The sequence below is a fragment of the Columba livia genome, chromosome 1 (genome assembly GCF_036013475.1).
Source record: "Columba livia isolate bColLiv1 breed racing homer chromosome 1, bColLiv1.pat.W.v2, whole genome shotgun sequence".
In the NCBI taxonomy this organism is placed as follows: domain Eukaryota; kingdom Metazoa; phylum Chordata; class Aves; order Columbiformes; family Columbidae; genus Columba; species Columba livia.
Genome location: NC_088602.1, coordinates 28274331 through 28299146, shown reverse-complemented (window position 1 = coordinate 28299146; position 24816 = coordinate 28274331). Strand labels below are relative to the sequence as shown.

Here is a 24816-nt window from a genome sequence, read left to right as displayed (position 1 = left end):
GAAAAGAAGCCTCATTTAAAAGGGAGTAGAGGGGAATGCTTGTAAAGATAGAAATGATATGTTAGTTTATGCAATTTTATATATCAAATGTTTATATAAAAGGCACTTTGTAATGCCCTTGGCTTACAGTAGTCTTTTTGTTGTGCTATAGTAGAGGCAAAGTATCTTCCTGTCTCCAGCTCAGCTTTCTTGCTAGTCTTAAACTTAATAAGCTTGGAGGTAAAATCAAAATACAGCTCATGTAAATTCATGAAATTTGATTCATAAATCAGCAAATAAATGAACTGTTCATTCAATGCCTGACAAGACTCAGTAGCACAACAGAGCTTGTGAGATGCTGGGATCAGTGGTTATTGTCTCCTGGCTGCATGTCGTGTCCAAGATCTTTGGGGTGGATTTATCATCGCATGTTCAAGCTCCAGTGTAATGTTTCCTTCTCTTTGCTGAGTCATTATCAGAGTTTTGCTTCCCAACATACAGACTTGATGAAATTTTTCTTTTTCAAAATAAAAGAAAACAAAGTATAAATTATGACTAGTTAGTGCAGTTCGGTCCGTAGAAATATATGTTTGTGCTATGAAAGCTGATTTGAAACAGCAGGGCTATCAAGATAAAGAGATCCTATCTTGAGGAGCATTTTAGCTCTGAATGAAGTTGCTATTCACTGCTCTGTGTGTTTTTCTTTCCATCATTAAGGCTGCATTTACCTGTATTTTGTCTCTGACCTTTCCTCAGTTTTCTCAAATAATTAGTCCTGAATAGTGAGGAAACATTTGGAATATACAACCAGACTGTTTCAGAGGGCTTTCTCCCTGTAGTGCGGGTGAGAGCAGCTCCACACCACCTGAGCTGCTCTCCATGATTTCTGACGTGGATGACGGTGGCAATAGAAACATGCTACTCAGTGCAGTAGTACTTTGGTGCTAAAAGTGCAGCTTGCAGCCTACATAATTTTTTCTTCATCTGAGTGCCTGCAACCCTCCTGCAACCCTAAATCCACTTAGACCCCAGGACCACAGCAGATAAACATTCCTGTGCCTTAATCTGCTTAATCCCCTGTGCCTTAATCCCTCCCTCGGCACAACAGCTGTGCACCTGTCAGCCACCTTTCACGCTACAAGTACTGATGGATATACGCTCTGCAATGCATTAGTCATTGGCAAAAGTCAAGAGATAATACAAATGCTGCTTCTGCTTTTGCATCAGCTGAGGCAGTGGGGATGGGAGTGAGAGATTTCTGATATCAGAGCGAATGCAGGCATGAGCACTGCTCTGTGAGTCACACAGTGGGGTGCCTGCCTGGGATGTGAGAGGCTCTGGGATGTTTAATACGGGAGCCATGAAGTGTCCAGAGAGCAGGACTCGCCTTCTATGGGCTTTGCTCATGCTCATTTGTGAAGAATTTTACATGTGCCCCTTGGTTCAGTGTGACAACTCTCAGCAGAGGGAACATCTTCAGCTTGTGTTATGTAAGGTCACTTGTAGTGCAGGGTAATGGGTTTTTGGTGACTCACAGTTTGTGCACAGTATGGCCTCATTTTCTCTTGTTTTACAGGAGATTTTTCTCTTCCAGAGGACAGTTATATTCAGGGACAAAGGGAAAACTGGGGCAAACAAGATATTGAATTCAGGTAAGTGCCTATGGCTGTTAAACCCAGTCCCACACACCTGAGGCTGCAGAAATCCCCTTTGGTCACAAGAAAGCCTGGATTTCATCTGTACCCCTTCTCTTTGGTATTTACTGTTGGCAGATTTAAGTGCTTAGCTTGTCACCTGTCAAGACTCTATCCTAGTTAGATAAGCAGAAGGTTCCAGGTAAGAAACTGCAATTGTGTGAAGTGAGAGTAGGGTCACTACCCAGGTGGCTTCTTCTCCTGTGAAATTCATGCTGTTTGGGACCAGCTCTGTGCCAGGTCTGGCATACAAGTAGGATGAGTGTGGTTTTGGGTGTCCCTTCCTCTCTCCTAACCAAGGGCTCCTGCTGGAGAAATTTTCTTCCTTTCCATAGCATAAGCTGAAAGCAGTGAGCAGGGAGCAGCGGGGCAGATGAAAAGCCTGTCTGAACTGGGAAAGAAGAGATCTGTCTGGGAGCGGGGAGCAGGAGTCACTACTTCAGAGCCACTTTTCGTGGTTGGTGTCCCCACCAGTGTTAGTGATGCTGAGCTGTCCCAGGCTTCACCACAGACACTTCAGATGGGTGCTTGAGTGGGGTCCAGAGCAAGGTAGGAAGATCGGGTTATATAGCGGTGGCTCACCTCCAGGGGTGCCTCTGGGGACAACTCCACACACTAAAGCTAAATGAGGGTGGGCTATTCTGTCTGACAGTTGGGCACCGCTCTTCAGTCACCTCTGAGTGCGGCTGCAGCTGCAAAGGGCACATGGCACAACACAGTCTCTCTGTGACCATAGGACATGAAGAATACTTATTAATACTTCATTTGGCTTCCAAGAAAATCCACCATTGATTAAATTTCCTGAACTCCATTAGTGATAAGACCAGGTGCCGGATTTGTTGATGTTCTAAATGAGTATGGCTTAGAGGAATTTGGCTAAATTACTTAATAAGTAGGTTTGACTCATAATCAGCAGAGGCTGTTTTAAAATGTGGGATGAGATTATGTCTGGGTGCCATGAGAGGACAGGAAAAAGACATTCTTTTGTCCCAGAGTGTGCCAGTACTGCAGATAGCCATGACCAGACATGCCAGAGGAATATGCTACCAGACTCCAGCCTGAAATACCTGCAGCCTTTTGAGATCCAAAGAAGAAATCTTTATAATAATTACTTTCATTTTATTTTTCATTCTTGAGGCATATAGTTGTTCAAGCAGATTGGATTCAGAGCCATTTTAATGATGTACAAAAAGACTAATTAGCATGTAGAATAATAGTTACTCTTTAAATTTCCTGGGTTTGCTCTGAGAATATATTTTAGTGATTTATGCTGTGGATGCCAAGTGGTGGGAAGAAAACTCATTCCTAAGCTAATTGACATATGTCTCATTTTGCCTAATCTAGTTTTCTCTGTGCTGATGAGAAATACCAGCTTTTCTTGTACTCTTTTTCTTGCAGTAATGGGATTGCTCTTGGTTGCTTATGCATGCTTTGCATGTTTCTCTACAGTGTAATGTCTTTATCAGGCCAAACAAGATAATAAGACTAATTTGAGACAATAGCCAGCTACTTTATGGATCATGGAGTCAAATTTCCATTAGGGAAATGTTATGTTTTAAGGTGCGCCAAAATGAAATGGTGTTACATTTATAATTAGTTTTGAAGTAGTTTGGGAAATGTTATTTTGACAGAGTGTTTCATTAAAGCAAATACAGTAATTCTCAAAGTGTAAGTTAGAAAAAATTACCTGCACTGTAACTTGGAGAGTATGTGCTAAGGAATCTGTGAGGAATCAGGCCAATGATCACAAGTACTTCTTAATTTGGTTGCCTAAAATGTAGGGATCAAAAAAGTGTTTGATTGTGGGAGCGAGTTTGCAGAAACAATCTGCAGTTATGAGAAGAACTTTTGTTTAATTTTACAGGCCTAAACATTCAAAATTGATGGAGAAGTCTACTTAGTAATTGAAGTTTTTGAAGTAAAGATATTAAAGATATGACATAAAAAGATCTAATTATTAAAAAAAGCATTGTAGATTCTATGATGATTTGTTCTGTTTTGTAGGTTTATTATTTTATAGGCTAAAAAATTTCCAAAATACATGATCACAAGCTTTAGTATATTTTGGTAACTTTTCATCCCTTCTCTGTATGTGGAACTATTCAGTTTGTAATAGTCCTGTTTCTGACATGTTACTGAAACTAATGCAGTGTGATAAAATTTAAGTTGTAATTCAGACCGTTCATTTAAAGTTAGCTATGAAACACCAGTTACGAGAAAAAGTTCTTGTCTCTACCACTTTCAGCATCCTGGTAAATGTATCTGAAGATATTTGAAAATAATCTTAAAAAGAAAGCATGATAAGATTAAAATGGATTGTGGTAACAATTATTATTGATAAATTTCCTTGGTATGCCTGATGAGCATGGGAGGACAGATGGGATTTGTTGGTAATCTCAGAAGAGCCCAGAAAGTGTTTCCATTTTGTGTATCTTAAAAGCCACAAATAGCTATTTAAATACTTTTTTTCTAAGATTTGTCTGGTAGCCTGTGAAGAATAAAATTAATCAAAAGGCAACCGTACAGGAGAGAGGCCTCAGCAGTCTTACACTCCAAGGAATCTGCTCACACTGAACTTGCTGATGTTTATGGAAATTTCTGGGTCATATTTCACTGTATTAGTAGTAGTATTATTAGCATCCTAGTATTTTCCATGCTAAAACATTATATAATCCTAATTTGATAACAGACCCAGCATTCATAAATTGATGTCTCAAGCAACATATACACCAGTAAATACTCAGCAAGAGGAGACCATTGGACATGAGGATAAGGAAAGGTGACATTTTGTGCATCTTTGTAAACAATTTGTACTGTATTTGCTTCTGAAGTTCAGTTTGGCAATGTTACCTGTCACAGTATCACAGTATCACAGTATCACAGTATCACAGTATGTTTGGGATTGGAAAGGACCTCAAAAGATCATCTAGTCCAATTCCCCTGCTGGAGCAGTAACACCGAGGTGAGGTTGCACAGGAACATGTCCAGGCGGGTTTTGAATGTCTCCAGAGAAGCAGACTCCACAACCCCCCTGGGGAGCCTGTTCCAGTGCTCCATCACCCTCACTGAGAAGAAGTTTCTTCTCAAATTTAAGTGGACAGCTTGATCCCATTACCCCTTGTCCTATCATTGTTTGCCACCGAGAAGAGCCTGGCTCCATCCTCATGGCACTAACCTTTTATATACTTACAGACATTAATAAGGTCCCCCTTTAGTCTCCTCTTCTCCAAACTAAAGAGAAAAATTAATTTAGTGAGAATGATGTAAAGTTGTGGGTGCTTCCAAGTATGCAAATCAACTTATTCCTTCTAGATGCAGGATCAGGAATAGAAACAACTAAAATCTTGTTTGCAACTGCTTAGTGATATCACTGCCCCTTTATAGGAGTCAAAGCAAGTGCTTTGTTCTAGTCAGCATAACTATTAATCTGTGCAGAAATAGGTATGTGGGATAAGGTGTAGGTAATAAAAACCTCGTCTTTATTTTCAGGGAATTGTATCCCTCTGTTTCTTTTTCTTCCCATTGTCTAAAACTGATATAGTGGATAGTTTGCTTCCTTGTTCTATATCTTTTTGTAGTTCCAACTAAAAGGCTACTTGAGGATCGACGCATGGAAGCAGATCTCTAACAGAGCATTTTATCCAGTGCTGTGTGGACAATTACAAAGGTAATTGGAGAAAAGTGGATTTTGCACAAGAGTTTTTTAGATGAATAAGACGCTGACTAAAGGAGATGTGACAAAAGGTTTTTTGAAAGAAATTTCAGGCCTGAGGAAATTTAACAGTAGAGTTCCTTAATGTGTTGTCTTACAACAGATTGTAATTAGTGATTTCATTAATGACAAGGGATAAATACATGTTAATGGAAGCACAAGGCACAAGTCATGGTTAAAACCAATTCTTTTAAGTTGCATCATTCTTTTAAAAGACATTGTGCTTAAGAGTTTGATAAAAGTTCATGTGGGACACTAGCTACGGCATATGTACAAAACTACGTGAATGCAAAGGTGCCTAAGTGTGTATATATAAACATGGTTTTACACCAGAGCAAAAAGTAAAGGGAGGAAAATGCCAAACCAGTGATACTCCTAATCTCCACTATGGAGTAAGAAACATGCATATATTTCAGTAGTAAAGTATGAATGTTTTGAACAATTACCAGTCTGAATCATGATTAAATTATCTCGAATCTCTTTCTGATATGAACATTTCTACATTATAGCAATGATTTCAATGGCAATGTGTGTGGATTGGTTTGGTGCAGAAGAATGACTCTGAAAGTCTTATTTGCCCAAAGACCCTTTGTTTCAAGACACAGATTTCAGTAAGCATTTCCCTCTCCAAATGAGAGGTGTAAATTACCTAAATACTCAGGGCAATTCTGTGGACCAGTTTACAAAGTGGGAACATTCACATATAAAGAGAAGATAATATCCTATGTTTTCACTCATTTTGTCCATCTTTTTTGATATAAACCCTGAAATTATGCAGATTCTTAGTATCTTCAACTGAATACCAAAAGTGCATCCCTTCATTTCTATGCTGTAAGAAGTTCATCATTCCTTTGCAAAATATGTTGGTGTAGAAGCCTTCCTTTACTAAACTGGATGGAGGGTGTGGTTTTGAAGGTATAACCATTACAGCTTTGTAGGAGTGAAGACTGGAAAAATTATGCTGGAAAATTCTCAGTCTAATAAATAGGTTTCACCAGTTATGATCATTGCACTCTCCTTGCTTCCTCCTCTAGCACACGAAGGTGCAGCCTTTATTTTCACTATCTTGCATCGATTATTTACACAGCAAGCTCACAAGAAGGTCGATTCTTCATGTGTCTACTTTATGATTCAGCTTTGTGGGGAGACTAATGACACCTGTGGGTACCCCAGCTCAGGAATTATGAGTCAGCTGAGCTGCTCTAATTGCAACAGATTTTTGTGACAGCCTGAGTGGAACCCCCATGGCTGTAATCGCTAACTACATCTCAGCTGCACCTAAGGTCTCATGTTCTTGCCTTCTTGCCTAAATTGACCACACAGTAAGTAATCCCAGAGAACTGATCCAGAACGAAAATAAACCATATAGAAAACATAAACAGATGAAAAAAGTGCCTTGCTTTCAGCCAGAGCTGCTCCCAGGAGCAGTTTATTGCACAGAAGCACAGAAGTGCCTGATGAAGAGGAAGATCAGGAGCATGTAGAAGGAAGATTTGGGAGGGCACAGAGGACAGGTTTAGATTTGCATTAGCTGTCATGGTTCTGCATTAGCTGTCATGGTTCTGCATACTGAGATAGATTAGCTCAAGCTTAGCATCAGGTTGATGTGGCTTCACATTTCTGAGACCAGACTTACAAGTAACACTGCACTGGACTCCACAGACTTACTTGAGTGTTGGGGCTCTCTCAGGTGTTTCTCCACTGAGCTGTGTTGTTGCACACAGGCATGCCTCTTCACACAGGGTGATGTTGCTGGGATGCAGCTCAGTAACGTCTGGCATGCACATTTAAAATCACATCCAGATGGAGTTCGAGCAGTATGTGATGGGCTGACACAGGAAGAGATGTGGAAAGGCAATGTCTTAATGGGTTCCAGTTGATACAAAGGTTCAAAGCCACTTCTGATTAAAGCCTGCTAAGCTCTGAACTTGAAGCCAAGAGCTGCAACTTCTTGCATGGTCCAGATCAGCTGAATTGCATCATCATGTCTCTTTGAGAGACAGATTTTCTGACCTTCTATTGTATTTCCACTGTCACGCTTTGTCTCAGTACATTGTGGGAAAACTCTCCTGAAAAAGGTAGGGTTTAACAAAAATCTTTTTGAAGAAAAAAAGTTAGTTAGAAAATCATCAGTCTCCTATGGCGTAACATAAATTCTTTCACTAATAAAAATTGTACTTGAATCAAAATACTTGAAATTCAGATAACCACAGGGTGTCTAATTATAGTTATTAGGAACAGGGTTTGTGTACTAGTTTCTCATTTACGTCTTTCCTGGTAATTTGCCTACAAATATGTTTTACTGTCCATAGATTTGGATGAATATTATCAGGCCCAAATTAATGGAATGACTCAACTTGTAAGTTGATGATTCAGATAGATCAATGATGGGAGTTCAAGAGAGGTTTTCAATAAATAAGTAACAAGCAGAAAAAAAACCCACAACCCAACTCTATCTGAAAATGCAAAGTGAAAACTCTAGGTTTAAGTGTTAATTTTTGTTTATTTCATGTTCAGAGTCTATCTGAGCCTTGGCTTGCTCTTTTCTGAAAGGCATGAATGTGATGAATTAACTAGTTTTTGGTACTGTGCACTTGAGCTTCACTGCAATTATATCCAGCAGTTCTGTACAGAATCTACAGGCATGAAAAATGTTGCTATTGGACAGTAATACACTAGACTATTATTATGCCACATTTTAACTAGCTTAATCCAAAAGGATTAAAAAATGCATTTCAACTACCGCAGAAAGGTATTCGATAGTCTAAGTAAGCTCGAATATACTGGAGAAAAAATGTAAGACCACATTTGAATTTTCCCTAGAGATAAAATTCCAGAGATACAGTGTAGTAACACTGTGACTTTAATACTCTGCTTGTTACAAGATGCCTTTCTTCAGCTAAATCAATTTATAGCAATGTGAATGATTAGAAATCACAGTAAAAATAATTCTTCTGGATTAGTACCACAGTTTGGGCTGTTTACAGGATTTCGCTAGGTCCTGGTAGTAGTAGTAGTGCCTTTAATTATTAGAAAAAGGACCTTTTATTCCCTTAAAAAGGCAAAACTGATGTTTAAGTTTGGTAGTTGAAGCAAAAGATCCCCATGTAATCCTCAAACTATTCACGTTACCACTTCCACTCCGTTATACTACCACATGGCTGTATTATTGCCATGTTGACCTTTATTCTCCTCTTTCCCTGAAGGTATCTGTTATATCACATGTATTCAGAAAAGCTGATTTGTTGTTTCCATTCTCTGAAGAAAATTGTTTTTTCAGAAATGTATCTGAATTGCAGCACCTCTGGGGAGACTTTGGTAAAAGCCGCGCTGTACTATGTGCACTGATTAAACACTTAATAAAGCACAGCCCTTTCCAGAGAGATTCCAGGGTAAGAGGAGAAAGGCAGCAGATAGATAAAAAGAATGGAGTTGTGTCTCCTAGTCAGAACCAAATCCCTTCTCTCAGCTAGGCCTTTCTCATAGGCAAAAAGAGTTATGGACACCTCCAGAACTGCTCAAAGGTACAAATCCAAGTGGGGTGAACCACATTTGGAAGTCACTACTTTTCCCCAAGGACTTTTAAGGGACAATAGGTTGACTGACTCTGATTAGACATCCAGTTTCAAGTGACTAGAATTTAGCAACGTGGTGCTGTTATAATCATCACTAGTTTCACTGCAACCTTTATTTGTTCAAAACAGCCCTAATTCCAGCATATTCCCTCACTATGACCTTTTGTCCTAATATACTTCTAAAAAAACAGTCTTCCTCTTCCATATTACTTAATTGGTTAGCATCAACTGATTCTTGTTTATCTCGCTGATGTATTGTGAAGAATAATTAAAGTTTGTGTACTGCTTTGAAAATTAGCATCATTGCATCAAGTGCTAGTTTGAGGGAAAAAATGCTTTTTGATGTCCTTATCTTTCTTGTGCAGGCTTTAATTGGCTCTGTATTCATCTTCCTCCCACTCTTTCAGTTGTAAGTTAAATTGTTTTTTAACCTTACATCTTTGAGCAGTTTCTCTAAAAATGCACAACAGTCACTCTTGATCTGCCCCATTCATTTCTTTCTGATGTCTGAGTGTCCACGGAGAAGAAAGAGACAAAGGCAATTTTTGAGGTCACAAGGATGATATGATGGACATCTACACTGTTTAAGTGGAGTGAGGAGAAACTTTTTGAGGGGCTGTAAGCAAGGGAAGACAGGATTGCCACTAAAGAAAGAAGGCAAGAAATTTAAGTTCTGCTTTTCTCTGTGCTTTTTTTTTCCTACTTTGAGAAGTCTGTCACTAGGCTGGGATACCTTTCTGTCATGGAGTGCAGGAAATTATTTTCATTTTTCAGGGGTTCTGGTTTCTGAGTTTCTATTTGCTTCAGAGGGATGAGGGGGAATACAAGCAGAGCAACCAATCAGATGACAGATTTAAAACCAGAATGAAATGCAAAAGGTAACAGCCAGTTCTCCTAGCATTTGCATTTGCTTTATTTCTCTCTAGAGGAGGCAGAATTTTTGCCACTTGCAAACTGTGAAACTGAACTGGACAGAACCACAGAAAACATGGTACTGTATTTCAAAAAAATGTCCCCCAAAAATGTATGTTTCTAATTCCAGAACCTTGAGATTTTGTGCCTGTTCAAACAGCTAAATTTTCTTTTACAACATTCACAAAAATGCACGGTAATTTAAATATATAAATGTGAACAACCTACAGCAAACAAGCGAAAAAAACCTCAGTAGACAAAGCTTGTTGTTGTGGCCTGACAGTGATCTGATTATCTGAATTTGATGCACTGGATAGCTATTTACCAAATGCCTGACTCTTAAAAGATGGAAAACATACAAATGTTATTATCTCTCAGTCAACTCACACTAAAATATATTACCATTTTGGAAACTCATGCAAAAGAAAAATCTGAATAAAGCATATAGAAGTGGAGAAAGGAAATAAAAGATCCATATCTTTCTTATCTGAAAGAGGATAAGAAATACATCCAGACCTGAAGACCTTTGTTTTGGACTATGTCTGGTTTTGATACCACATTTTCCAAAACTGATCCACTGCTTTACAATGGATGGAGACTTTGCTCATATACTTGGTAGTGGGAAGTGAATGTTTGGCCCATATGAACTTCATTTAATCAAGAAAATTAAATCTCTCTTTTTAGGACCAAAAATTTAGTTTGGCCAGATACAGTTTTTTATGATTACATTTTTGACCAGAGATTGCAAACAGTGCCATGAGATTTAGCTGACCATCTGTACAGCTTCTACATTGAATAATGACTATCACAACCACAATACAGCATTTTAGGTAGGTTGCTTGCAAGGTATTGTTAAGCCAGAAATTAATTCTCACTAATTCATTCATATTGGAACAAATTTAAAAAAAAAATTCAAATTTACCAAAAAAAATTGTAAAACTCATAATTTGTATGACGAATAATAGAAGAAGCCAAAATTGTGGATTAGATTTTATGATCTTTATCTTTTATGAGCCAGAACAGTTTAGCTGTTTTAAAACAGTTTGCCCTTTCGAAGTAAACCTGGATATGCAGTCACCAAAATGATGAATGTAATTAAAACTTCTGTTCTTTTAGCAGTGCTGTTTTCAGACAAAGCTCCTAGTGACAGAGAATAAATCTCAGTAGATTAAGTTGTAAAGACTGTGGAGAAAAGCAGAGACATTATTTGGTTTACCTTCTATTAACAATCAAACAGGCAAAAAAAAGGAAACAAAAATTGTTTGCAATTGATTTTGCTGGGTTTGCCTTTCCTAACAAGTGATCTCTTGGATTTAATCACTGGGAATGTCATCTAGACAAAGAAAGGATGGAAAATGAGATAGGGACAATTTCAATTAATTTACACAAAATCTTTCTATGCATTGTCTTATTTACCTGTGTGACCTTGTGTACATGTCATACTGCTGCCTGCAGTCCAGGCATGAACAAATTTATGTTGGCCTTTGCACAGGACGTTCACAGAGTCTCTTGTTGTACAGGTTGGTAACTCATTGCTTCGGCTGACTTTGTTCCTGTATTTTGTTGTTGTTGTTATCCATATTTTCAGGCCTTACCTTATTATTAGGAAGATATTGCAAAAAAAAAAAAAAAAAAAAAAAAAAAGAAGTTGCAGTTTTTTTTTCTTTTTCCAAAATGTTATTTCAACATAATGTCTAAGAGTTAATATGGCCACTTTATCTTACAACTGTTACTGCAGAAACAACACAAAATATCATACCCTTTGTCCCTTCCCCACCCCCCACAATATTCCCCTTGTTCCAGTGGTTCCAGTCAATCAACAAACCATCATAAATTTTTCTGGGATTTATGTGAGAATTAAAAGTGTTTGATACTACTAATAGAAACTCTCTGAGCCAAAGGAAAAGGGTGAAGAATACCTCAAAACTGACCAGTTAGTGAATAAATGCTCACACTAGCATAGTGCTCTTTTGTTTACTTGACTAGTGGTTATCCTAGTTAATGGTGTCTAAGTCCATCTGTACTGAAAAATATGTTATATTCAGATGAAATATACATATTATACAGTGAATATGGTTCACAGTGAACATCATATTTGTATTCCATCTTGATGGTAAAGAATGTGTTTTGTCCCATGGGTGCAGCCAGAGCAGCAGAGGTGAAAGAGCTATTGTGGATCACTACAATCCGACATCTCCTGGGGTGCAGTGGCACAGTCTGGAGGTTTGGCACACATTGTCTGTACCTTGTGTTAACTTCCACTCATGGCTATGGGGACTGAGACACAGCTGGAGATGGGACAAGGGTACCCACGGTGCCTTGGCCATGCAGCATCCACTGCACCCACGTCAAAGCAGGTAGTGGGGTGCACCATGAGAGCTGTCCTGAGGGATCTGCTCTCCTATCTGTCCTGGGAGGACCAGAGCTTGGTTTAGCATGTGGTTTTCTCTGTTTTCTGAAAAGCATCAACCCTCACTTAATAGAAACAGTATTGTTCAATTTCGGCTTTAAATATTAGAGCAGAACCAGAGAGTGGCATTAAATGATTTCCTGAGCTGGAAATGATAGCCAAAAACCTACTCTGGATGGAGTGCAGCCAAATATCTTCAAGCTGTAATTAGCAGAGGACTCCATGTTACAGTTTGAAACCCACTCTCTATGAGCGTTTAAAAATTACTCACCAAATGGGATACATTCAAAGTACACTTGCAAGTGTCCCTTCTTTATGTTTTCAGTATGATCTGTGACCTACACTCCTACCTAGAGCTGTCTAGAGGCATTTAGTCTGCCTTTTTCTCCAAAATTGCTGAGACATTATTCCTGTAGAGAAAAATCTTGGGATTTTTATAGTATTTAAAATCTTTAAAAAGCATCACCAAATCAAACAGCCCGAGGACACCACTCATAAGATATTCAGCTGCTATTCAAGGGTTCATGTGGATAACAGATTTATCATTTGTAATTACTTTTTCCTTAGAGTTCATAGCCAATTTTACTTTAAAATACCGGACCAGTTCCTCAGTGGCTGTAGGTCAGCTGCACCTACCTTAGCAAATAATTTAGCACCAGAGGAGCAGATTGGTAGGTCAAAGAAGACACCTCCACCTACCTTGAAGGTAGCTCAAGGTGTGTACATCTGACCAGATGGAGTTTGATTCCCTGCATGAAACAACCCCTGGCTGCATGCAGGTTGAAGATATCTAAAGAAGAAGTCACTGGTTCAGATCCATGTGTCCCTTTTGGGCATGTGATGAACAGTTCCTGCTTAGTTGCCTATGAAACGAATGTTGTTCTCTTGTGTACGAATCACTTCTTACACCAGACCTGTGCACAGGGACTGGGGACTTGTTCAGGACTTTGCTGCAGAACAGCATGAGCATTTTAGATCAAAACAGTGACAAGGGCAACAATTTCAACATCGGTTCATTGAGAATATATTTTTGGCCACTTGTGTTTACCTCCACGTGTTTCAGGAAATCTTGTAGAACAAACCTTAGCAGAAAGGTATCAAATGAAGGCATCATACCTTCAAAGCAGCTGAAACTTTTATAGAAAGAATACCTAATACCTAAAGCAGAATTATATAGCAGAAATTATAAAGCAGAATTATATACCTAATAGCTAAAGCAGAATATTATAGGAAGAATACCTAATACCTAAAGCTGCCAAATCTATTATTGGAAGAAATAAATGAGTCTGAGAACTCCTTTGTAGTACCCTTACACAAAAAACCTTGCCAGTTCAAGTCAGAACACTACTAATAATTTGCCTTATGAAAGGACTGGATTTCAAGAGAGATAAAAGTCTAATAATATTCTAAAATTAGTTACAAGGAAGTAAAATTATCATTGGTTTGGCTTCTTTGGAGTCAAAACATATTCTGGAAGATTGTATTTTACCTATGGTGACCCAAAGGATGGAAATTGTAGAGAACATGAGAAAAAGGAATATCTTTTCATAGTTACAGTTCTTTCAATTATTCAAGTAAATTGTGTGATAAGTCTTGGTTCAGCTAAAGCTTAGTAAAAGTCACTTTTATTAGATTGCAAATTATTAGAAGAGACTGCAAAGTCTAACAAACACAATAGGAATTCTAAATCAAGTAATTAATCCTATTACAGGAGGCAGACACGTCACTGTATTTTAATATATTACATAGTTGAGTTTCTGGTTTTCTTCTGTTCAGTATATTTTTGTGTTATAAAATCTCTGGTATTTCTAACAATTTCATATGGGTATTTCAGGTTAGATTCACAGAGAAGCGACATTCCTAGCTTTGTAAAACATATTTTAGATTTATTTCTAATGCTGCTTTTCTAAAAGTCCGCTTTTTAGCAGTCATACAATGTGATAAGTAGGATTATTGCCTAAGGCTATAAACTTAAGTGCTCTGTATTTTAAAATGCTTACATATACTTCTGTTTTATTTATTTATATATATATTTTTTTAGGGCTCAGTAAATGGGGTCATGCATTTCTTGTAAAATATAAGCCAATTTCCAGTTGAAACACGTATTTATACATATTTTTTCTGTTTGTGCCTGCCACTGTTCACCAAGCTTACTAAGGTCACGATTCACCACAGTACTAAAGCACAATGCAGGTTAAAAACTTTTTTTTTTTTCTTTCTCCAGCAAATAACTTTCTAAATATGTAAGCTTTTGGCAGGGATTTTGGGAAATTACAGCAGCTGAGTAAATAAGACACTCTAACAAGCTAATGGCAAGAATTGAATGGGCTTTTGCTAAAGAATGTGTTTCAGCAAAATTGGTCTTTTGGCAGGGACTAAGATCTCATCCCCAGTTTAGAGATGACAAAACTGGATTACATTTTCTTTGTTCTCCTGTCTCAGCTTCTGTTCCAAGTAGACCTCAGAGAGGTATTTTGTTCAAAAGATACCGCCAAACTTACTGGTATAAAAATTTTGCTCATAATGTCCTGACATTTTTATCCCTATGTAAAGATATGTGTCTCAGCAAATACTGCAAGAAGGAATACTTGAAGTTTGGAACTGTTTGACATAAACTATTTAATATTTAACATACAGAAAAATGCAGAATGGCCTAAAGCCTCATCCACACCCAGTGCAAATTGATTTTGAGGACATATACAGGGTTGTCCTGGTGGGGATCCTGACCCATAGTGGATCACAATCATTCAATGTGAATTGCTTTTTGATCAGTTTAATTGCTGTGCAATAACAAGTTTGGTTAGTACTCATGTGCTTATTTGTCCATTTTTGTAGTACTGTTTATCTGCAAACAAACAAACAAACAAACAATTCCCTTTTCTGGCAAACCTGTGTCTAAATGCAAGGTTATTCCTGATAAAGGCAATTTTACAGTTTTGTAATTATCACTGTAAATTCTATCTTTCTGTTTAAAGAAAAAAATAATTTTATTATTTTGATGTGCATCTTATTAAGCCTGAAATGTTAAGAGAACTTTTAGTTGAAGTCATTTAACAAAAGTTTGCAAGTTCCCTATAAAAGCCTCTTACACTGTGTGTAGAAATGCATTAGATTTATCATAAATTATACTGCAGTTGTATGAGGACTTCTGCGGGGCCCCAAACCAGGAGACACAATCAGTGCCTGTAAACTCTGCTGTCCCTTCAGCACAGATGTTAGGAAGAGCAGACTCACCCAGAGACGAACAGCAAGCATGACGGGTCTTTGCTTCTTTCTTGTTGCAAGAAGGCAGCGCGTGGCCTGGTGAAGCTGTCTTGCTATCTCTCAGCAAGCGTAGTTGTCCTGAAGAAAACTGAAGAGAAGACAAAGGGAAGAACTATGCTCAAATCTTGGTAGGAAAATCCCACTTTGGGTTTCTGGTTTCTGTCTTTTGGAAGTTTGTTCTGGAAAGTATTGAAATAAAGAGAGAAAACACCTATGTGCAGAAAGGTGAAATGTTTACCTGCGTGTGCAGCAGGTGCAAGAGGACACAGGTGGAGTCGCATCCAGTTCTACTAGCATGTCGCTGATCCAAGGTTGTCTTTAAACTAGCACAGACCCATACGGTTACAGTGTGGTACATCTAAATGAAATTCTGGGAAATGCTTTTTCACCAGGAAAGATAAATGCAAAAGCAAAAGTGGGAGCAGTTAGCTCACCACATATTCTCTAAAAGAAATAACTACTCTGCTTGCCAGGCTGTTTTGGAAAGTCAGAGTACCTCGAATTTCAGCCTCAAATTAGGAAAAAAAAAGCCTAATATTAAAAAAAAAAAAAAAGAGTTTTCCTAATGTCTCACAAGGAATAAATCTGTGCTATATTTAGAGAATATGACCAAAGAAAAGTCCAGGTAGCCATTTGGAGAAGTATTTGGACTTACAGAGTTCTGTCTTCATTATGTCCTTTCTTTTGTTTTCTTGTTTTGCTTGACAGTCTGCTTATCACTTTCTTTTTTAAGAAAGATAAATAAGAGCATAAAAAAAATAATTTCTTCCAGAGAGAAGAATCTGTCTTTACCTTGACACCTCCAGGAGTCCTTGGGCACAAATAAGAAAATATGTGATTTTTTAAAAGTAAAATTCCTTTCTTCCATTGTAGGTTTGTTAGCACTTCTGACAAATTGTTCTGGTTTGTTCAGAATTTGCATCTCTGTCAAGACTGATAAAAAATTATGTCTGAAATGCCACTGTGTTCAGCAGCAAAATATGGCAACTACCGTAACTATGAAAAGTGTTATTATATTGGTTTTCTTATTAGTTTTAAAAAGTATTGTAGACTTAAATGAGCAGGAGATCAACTATTCAGTGGGAAAATTGTAAGATAAAGGGAGGGGAAAGTGTCATACAGAATTGCGCCAGAGTAAGCAGTTGATATAATCACACTACAAAGCAATTTTAGTGTCTAAGACACAAGAAAATAACTTGTTCCCTTGGGTGAACTTAGCTCCCAAGGATTACTGAGATACAGACCCGGGCTTTTCATTTTGAAGTAATCTTAGTTTGATCAGATTTTTCTTCTAACTTTGACATTTCATTTATTTGGTTGTCACAGTGCACCCATTCATTCAATAACCTTCAACGCTTTTTTATAATTGCATAGTGTTTTTTTTTTTCCCCTTGCTTTTAAAGTCCCTCACTGCTTGGGGGGAGTTTGTGTCTAGAATTTGAATTCAAACTCATCACAGCTTATAGGGTGTATGCCATGCTAATGTACCCATATCCCATAGGTTAGCCCAGGGTTTCCACCAAGGCAGAGGGGTCTTGGTTCTGGGTCCTGCTCAGTCTGACAGGTTTTGATTTAACCCAACAAATAGCTAATCTAAATGTTTAAAGTAATTTGCAAGTACAAGCAATCTGGAGTAACAGTTCAGCTAGTTTCTTCACACCTAGCTAGCATATAAGTATGTGTGTTTTCGTGTGCATTTCACTCTGTTCATTACAGTATATGTCTTCACTAGTATTTAGTTTAGTATTTGAAAATGTCTCATTTCCACAATTAAACATATCAACGGAGAGCACCAGTCTGTGATCCATATAATAACTGAATTAAGTGAATTGCTGGTGAGCTAATATTTATTTTATGGTTAGGAGTATGAATGTTATTAAGCCACATAATTTCTGGGAACACACACTCTTGTATGGCAGGGTCTGAAAGGAAGAGATTAATTGAACTTCCAAAACTGGGCAATTATGGGACATAATTCCTGCTGCCTCATTAAGGAAGCTACTCAGATACCACAAATGATAGCTTTTACAAAACCTCAGACAAACTGCCAAAAATATTGTGTCCACTAGGGATACATGTACTGCATGTGTCACATTGACATCATAATTTCAGCTCTGTTGCCTTTGCTGCCTGGTTACTGAAGGCAAAAAATGGCCATTTAACTGTGTCTTCTAGTTGAAAAAAATATTCAAAATATTTTTGAATTAGAAATACATTTTCTATTCTCTCCAATTATAGTTGCAAAATATAGACTTACAACAAAATAGGGAAGGAAAAGGCTTCTCCAAATTTTTAGGAAGTTTTATAAACTGGCTTTCTTTCTAAAATTTGTCACCATGGCTCTCCTACAGAACTGGAGTTCCTTGTGTAACAGCTAACAATTTTTGGACTATTTTAACTAAACTATAAAGAATATTGCCTATGTGATTAAATTTAGTGTTTGAAGTTAATCATATGAACAGCGTAATGCTGACAATTTTTAAAATATTAGACTTACAATGCAGTCACAGTAAATGACAGATTTACCTACTGTCAGAAATATCTCATACTGAAATTTCAAAGGTTTTCCATTCTTCTGTTATCTCTTCTTTATGGCATCAATGTAGCAGAAGCAGTTTATATTACTTAGGTTTCTAGGGTGCTGTTAAGAGCAGGAAACTATGATACATAGAGATTTATGTTTATATAAATAGCTGTTTAATTTCATTTTCTTACATGTCTGTATAAATACACACAGTTTTATATATACAAATATTTACAGAAAATAAAGCAGAAGCAGGTTAAATCATCCAAGCATTATTTTTTGTAGCATCAATAATGAAGAGAGACAAAAGAAAGAGTAATTGTCTCTGATCTTAGTTCCTTTGGGACCATAATGTCAGTGCTGTTCATACTGTGTTTTGATATCCTTCGAGCTCTAGCAAAGATCTGATTTTGTGAAGCCATCAAGAACACTGATTTGATCCTGCACATGCAAAAAATCTTGTAGTCATTTGAAAGGTATCTGATGTTTCTAGGCATTTTCCAATTATTATGTTTCTCCTAAAGCAGCTCTTTAGTTAGTCTACTAGATTCATATTTTCCAGAGTTTTCTGGACCAAGAACTGATAAATTATTTGATATTCCTTTTGATGTCATCAAGGTGAAAGGCTTTAATAAAAGCAATTAATGCGAAAGGAAAAATTATTTTTTGTTATTCAGTAGGTTTCTTTGGGACTGGTACTTTTGATATTGCTTTCCACTAAGAACACTATTAATTCCAACATATTTTCTGACTCCTGTAAAGGCCGTGATTGTTCTGTCTTTGTTTTCTAGACAAAACAAAAAGAAATATTTATGCTAATTGAAATCCTGTCTCCTGGAACAGTGTTTCTTAATGTTCGAAGAGGCAGGCAGGAGCAAGCCAGAAAGACCTAAAAGTTTCAAAAGTTACCAGGACAGTAGGAATGCACTCATGTTGGGAAACTGAGTTGGACCAGAGTTCAGGCTCAAACACCATCCTGCAGTGATTCATGGCGTTTCTTTACCAGCACGCTCCCTGCTGCAGCTGTACAGTGAATGAGCCCTGTATCGGGCAAATCCCAGACTTCAGCTCATGTATGTCCCCAGTTCTGAAGAAAGCATGGACCACAAACTCTTCTTGACATGCAGGAGAAATATGGCCATCATATTTTGAGGGGATAAGAGACTTTAGCAATATGGACATGAGCCACATAAGGACGCTTTTCTTCAAGGTGGAGAGCAGGCACTAATCCAAGAGAGATATTTGTTTAGTATGTGCATGCAGCCTGGCTTCCAGAGGACCAAGTCAGTAAGAAGGTGGATCTTAAGATTATAGCAGAAATACTTTGGACAAAAGCATCCCTCCAAAATTAAATCTCTTATGTTTGCAAGAAAGCTGGGGCCAATTCATTGCCAAGCAAGCTTTGTGGGTCATGGTTATATTTAGTTTGTATGCACAATACCGAGGAAGTATGCAGTAAGTCCTACACTGAATCATGTGGACATATAGTAACGTTTTCAGGGCCCATATCGGTTTAACTTATTGCATAGGACAACATCAGGACCCATGCCAAGATTTTCTGCTTTCTACTCATGGCTTATTTTCTGAACTGTTGGTATTTTTCTGCCTATTTTCTTTATCTAATGTTTTGTTTGTTTTCTCTTTCCAAAATGTATTTAGATTACTTTGTAGGGAAATTTTGTCTCTAAATTGTTTCACCTTTCTATCAAGAATTCCTTGAAAGTGATAGGTGGCTTCCAAGATAAACTATTATGTGAAAATGTATATGCAGTATATACAATAGCAATAATATATTTATATATATAATGTATTCACACTATATGTGTGAATTGAGGATCAATTATATGAGCTATTGATAACTACAAATTTTGTGATCTTCTCCAGTGAATTACATTAAGGAAAAATAGCTTCTATTTGCATGCTTGCTTTCTTTGCTCTCTGTTCTTTCTTATGATGCAGTCAAATAACAGCCATACTGCACATAATTGCTAGAAAACAGAGTTCACTTGAAACCCTGTTGGGTATCATTATTTGAATTTGGGAGTTCACTTTCTTCTCACTTTTACCGCTTTAAATACTGTTTTTCAGTCAAGTTATTTTTATTTTGGACAAGTGAGACTGCAAAATCAGTCCCATAGTCTCAGCGGCTGACACACCACTCTGTACCAGCAAATTACATGTGCCTCCCAGGCACCTCAGCCTGTTCCTTTGGTACATTTTCCTAGTCTCCGAAACAGAGCAGCCACATACAAATGGCCCTCTGGGAAAGACCCCTGCAGTACCCTCTACTTTGGTATCATGCCTGGGAATTATTAGGGAGAGGTCTAGCTGGTACACGCCAAAACCACACCAGGAAACATTTCAGCTGCTTGGCAATGTAGCTGAACATGTACCAATCTCTGGGAACATCTCTGGACACCCTTTAATATATTAATATAGACAAAGCCATTACAGTCTGTGTTTCTAATGGCAAACAGGAAATGCAGCTGGATGCATCTGTTGAAAAACGTCCCAGAGTATTAAAAATTTTGTCTGTATTGTCTCATCTTCCACCTCATAAAAGTTAATTGTTGAGGATATTTGGCTGTTCTAGGCTCACTAACATCTTTCTGTATTTCCTACTTCCTGATGAGAAAAGAAAATTTGTCTTATAGACATTCTTATAGATGGTCTGTAAATCCCTTAATAGAAAATCCAAATATCACCTGTTGTCACTTTTCTGACTTGAAGAGCAGTAAGAATATTTTTCTCTAGCTGCATCCAAAATAATTTTTGAGACATTTCATAGCGTGCTTGAATTCAGATGTATTCAGCCTTTTAAGGACTTATCTATGTCTCTTTGTTAGGTCAGCAATTGAATTTAGTGTTGTTGCTGTCATTCTTGGTTACGTTATGTTCTCTTCCATTGATGCTGATCTCTGAAAATGCATACTAGTTTTTAAAAGACTTCCCAGTTTTCTTCATTTATTGTGGCTATTTTTATTCACTGTCCCATGATTTTCCAATTCTATTTAATATTGAAAATCCTCTAGATGAAATGTAAAATATAAATATAAAATGTAAAATGTAAAATGTAAAATGTAAAATGTAAAATATGAAAGTTTTGTTACTGTATCTTTTTCAAAAGCCCTTGAGAACCTTGGCCAGAATTTCTCAGCTCATCAAACCTTGCCATGTATGACCATTAAAAAATTCCCTCTTGTGCTTTCTCACCTCGTGCATTGTGTGAATCCTACTAAGTAATGTCTGCTGTGTGAATAGTGTAAAAGCACCTCAAAGACTTATGGCAGAGCAGCCACAAGTTTCTTACTCATTTACTGCAGCTATTTCTTTCCCTTTCTGGGTACATCTTGTGGTCTGCTTATCCAGTAAAACCATAGCAACTACAGAACATACAGTGGCCGGAAACATCAACATGGTCACTAATGCCTGGCTTGACAACATTGGACCCCTGAAAAATCACTGTGGAATGTTATGTTGCCAAAGACCAGGAGAAAATACAGAAATTCCCCGAGTTTTTATGAAGGTCATGTACATAATATATATTATGATTCATTACATGCCTTATACTGAGAGCTGTCTCACACCATGTTACAGGCGTCTAGGTTGTTCTTCATTTAAAAGTGAAACCCTGATGAACAAGTCTAAAATCTGGATGGAAGAAGATTCTGGAAACTAAGTTCACATAGAATATATTAACTTCTTATTACTTTATTCCAGTGAAGCCATCTTAAACTAGAAGAGCTACGGGATAAGAAGCAGTGCATAGAGATGTCTTCTGAATTACTCACACAATAATAACAGAATTAGTTTGATTTCTATTTAACTTCAGAAATTACTGATTATACTTTCATTTTTTTGTTCCCAAATATCAAACAGTGAGCAGTTCTACTTACTGTGAAACAATTTCTTAGGAAAGAAGAAAAGGATTTTTCTTTTTTTTTTTTTTTTTAATGAAATTAAATTATTGCTTTTTGAAGGAATAATTTTAAAGGAATTATTTTTAAATTATGTAAACAATATATAGTAAATATAAATTAATTTATAAGTTATAATATTTTAATTACTAAATTATAAATTATTTTTTAAAGCAATATATCTTTTATAAGAATGTGATTTTTAGGGAAACCACAGCAGACAATCACTGCCACAAATAAGGAGAATAAAATAAGCTAAAGGATGGCCAATTCCCAGTACCTATGAAGTGGCATATAGAAAAAGTAGTCTACCACCATAATAAATTTACCTGAGTGTACGCAGAAATGGTGGGCAGCTCACAATTAGAGTATGAAATTATCCAGGTTTAGGACAAGGTGTTACTACATTCAGTTTATGCATTTTGGACTTTCTTTCAGCCTTCAGAAGTCAACAGAAATATGTGGTTTAATTAATGTGGACAGACTCTTTCATAAATCGTCTTTATTGTAGTAATGCTAGTGACCCAGTACTATACATTACACAGATTGAAATTGTTCACTGCCACCATATTCCTACTGTTTTTCTCCCAAAACCTGAAAACACCCTTGTTTTAAAAATGTATTTATTTTTCAGGATCAATACTTGGGTTTCTCTGTGCCTCATAAAAGTTAAACGGTTATGAATTTTTCTTTACCATAATGTAATCCTCTTCAGATCAGAATTTAAGTCTGCGTCGAGACTCATATTTTGGTCTGAGGCCCTCATCTCTTGACTGTACAAGCTGTCACTTCTGCAAAGTGACTTCTGGTTCCCTCTTGAGTCTCATATCTGGTCTTCCCTCACAAAGAAACCAAAGAAGGGGGGAAAGAGTACATAGCTGAGTTCTACACCTAGAGGGATGGTAAACACATGTAGGGTGACCATTATCCCAGACAAGAGAAGCTGCAGTATCTCTCGACAAGGTACTGAGAGATACTCACCTCAATGGCAGTTGAAATGAGGCTTATACATTCAATATTTTTTAACTGATGGCAAATTTTGTGACTTTAGCTTTGCCGAGTACCTTTTACTAAACTCTCCTTCTTCAAATAAGTGTATTCAGGGTTTGCTTTCTCAAATCTAATGTGCAACCTCTACTTTGAAATGAAAAAGATGTACTTTCTATGAATAAAGTCAGTGAGTAAAACCTAGACCTAAAAGTGATCTATGTTTTTTTTCTCTCTTTACTGAACTGCATTATCTTCCTAGTTACTGGAGTGCTGGAAACCTTAAACATTTGGACATATCTGTGGGATCAAAGCGGAACAAAAGTATGTACATCTAAAATTTGAACATTAAGGCTGGCTTGCATTTTATGAAATTCCTCAAAACTAAAGTCTACTCCTCTTCATGGCAAGGTTTGCAAGCCAGGTAGTTTTCTGCCTTTCCTGCTTGAAAAGATTACATGAGGTCTCCAAACACCCTCAGCCTCTGCACAAACACAGCACAGCCTCTGTTTGCCTCTCAGATCTCAGACACAAAATCAAGGTTTTAGAGAAGTGAGGTCTGCTGGTGGGTATGGTGAAACCATCAGTTCAGCAGTGTGATGGCTGGGTCACAGACTTGAGGTGGCATTCATTTCACCCTGCCTGAGGGGATCCAGACCCATTCTTCCTGGGCAGACAGCTCAGCTGGCAGCCTTGCCCTTAGCAAGCTGAGAGTCATCTCTTTTTCTGTGGTGTTCATAACTCAGCGTTGCATCTTACACGTACAATAACTGATTGCAGTAGATGAAACCTTCTGCAAATTTTAACTTTAAGTAAAGGAAATCTCAGTGAGTCATTTTTGTTCTAATATTCATAACTCATGGAATAAGAAGAGAGAATGTTAGGCTGGTTTTAGTGCCTATTAGACTGTTATGATCAACTAATCAGTCTGGTTCCCTTCTGCATTTTAAAGAAAAAAAAAATAAACAAATGCCTTAGTAATTTCTGCATGAATAAAGGCCTCCAGGACAGAAACCTAACTTCAGAGGCTACACCTCAGACACTTGTAAAGCTCTCTTACTAGTGAGAAACCTTCAGATCCATAATTCTTGCATAAGTGAGTGAATATCTTAAAAATAATAATAATAATAATAATGATAAAATAATAATAATAATAATAATAAGGCTAAAATATTATGGCAAGTCATGGTGCATCAGTGTTACAACCTGCAAACTGATGGAACATTATTTCTTGCTAGCAGGAACACCTGGAAATGCAATTTTTTTCTCAGTACAGAGAGCCAACAGTAGATTTCAGACATCTAAGCTACATGGATGCACTTCTCTTTCCTTATTGGTACATCTGCCTTCTCTTCAGCAATTAAGCCCTTTCTCCTGGGCAGGGAAAAGGCTGAGTAGAAGTGGAAACGCATAGTCTTTAATAAAGTGTATAAACTATATTGAAGTGATACAAAGCTACTAAGCTGTTACCCTGACAAGTTTTGTTATTTGTTACTCATCTTTGCACTAGTTTTTACTGTTGTTTCTCAGCTGTTGGGAGCTATTTTTATTTTTGTCACCACTTCGATAAAATCCAGCTCCCTAGTGAGAGTGCTAAGTGAAGAATCTACCTACCTAATGAAATTATTAATTGTTCTGTAATCATGCCCTGAGCTTCACAAGTGTGAAGCTTCTACGTCCCATGGCGTGCCTACCTACCAGCCAAAGGGAATGTAACTATTTGCTATCTTGAAATATCAGAACAATACTGATGTCAAAAGATTTATCCTGCATATTCAGTATTTGGAAAAAACTCTGAAATGTGGAGATTTTTCAAAGTTAAGACAAATGAACAAAGCAAAT

The 24816-nt window shown here is 37.3% G+C and overlaps 1 long non-coding RNA gene across 1 annotated transcript in view; it reads left to right on the top strand.

The window, feature by feature from the left end:
- Positions 1-1452: 1452 nt before the first annotated feature.
- LOC110358399 (uncharacterized) overlaps positions 1453-24816 on the top strand; it is a 37637-nt gene continuing 14273 nt past the window's right edge. The window contains exon 1 of the long non-coding RNA XR_010470251.1: positions 1453-1631. This is a non-coding gene — a long non-coding RNA (uncharacterized LOC110358399). The remainder of the gene's footprint in view (positions 1632-24816) is intronic.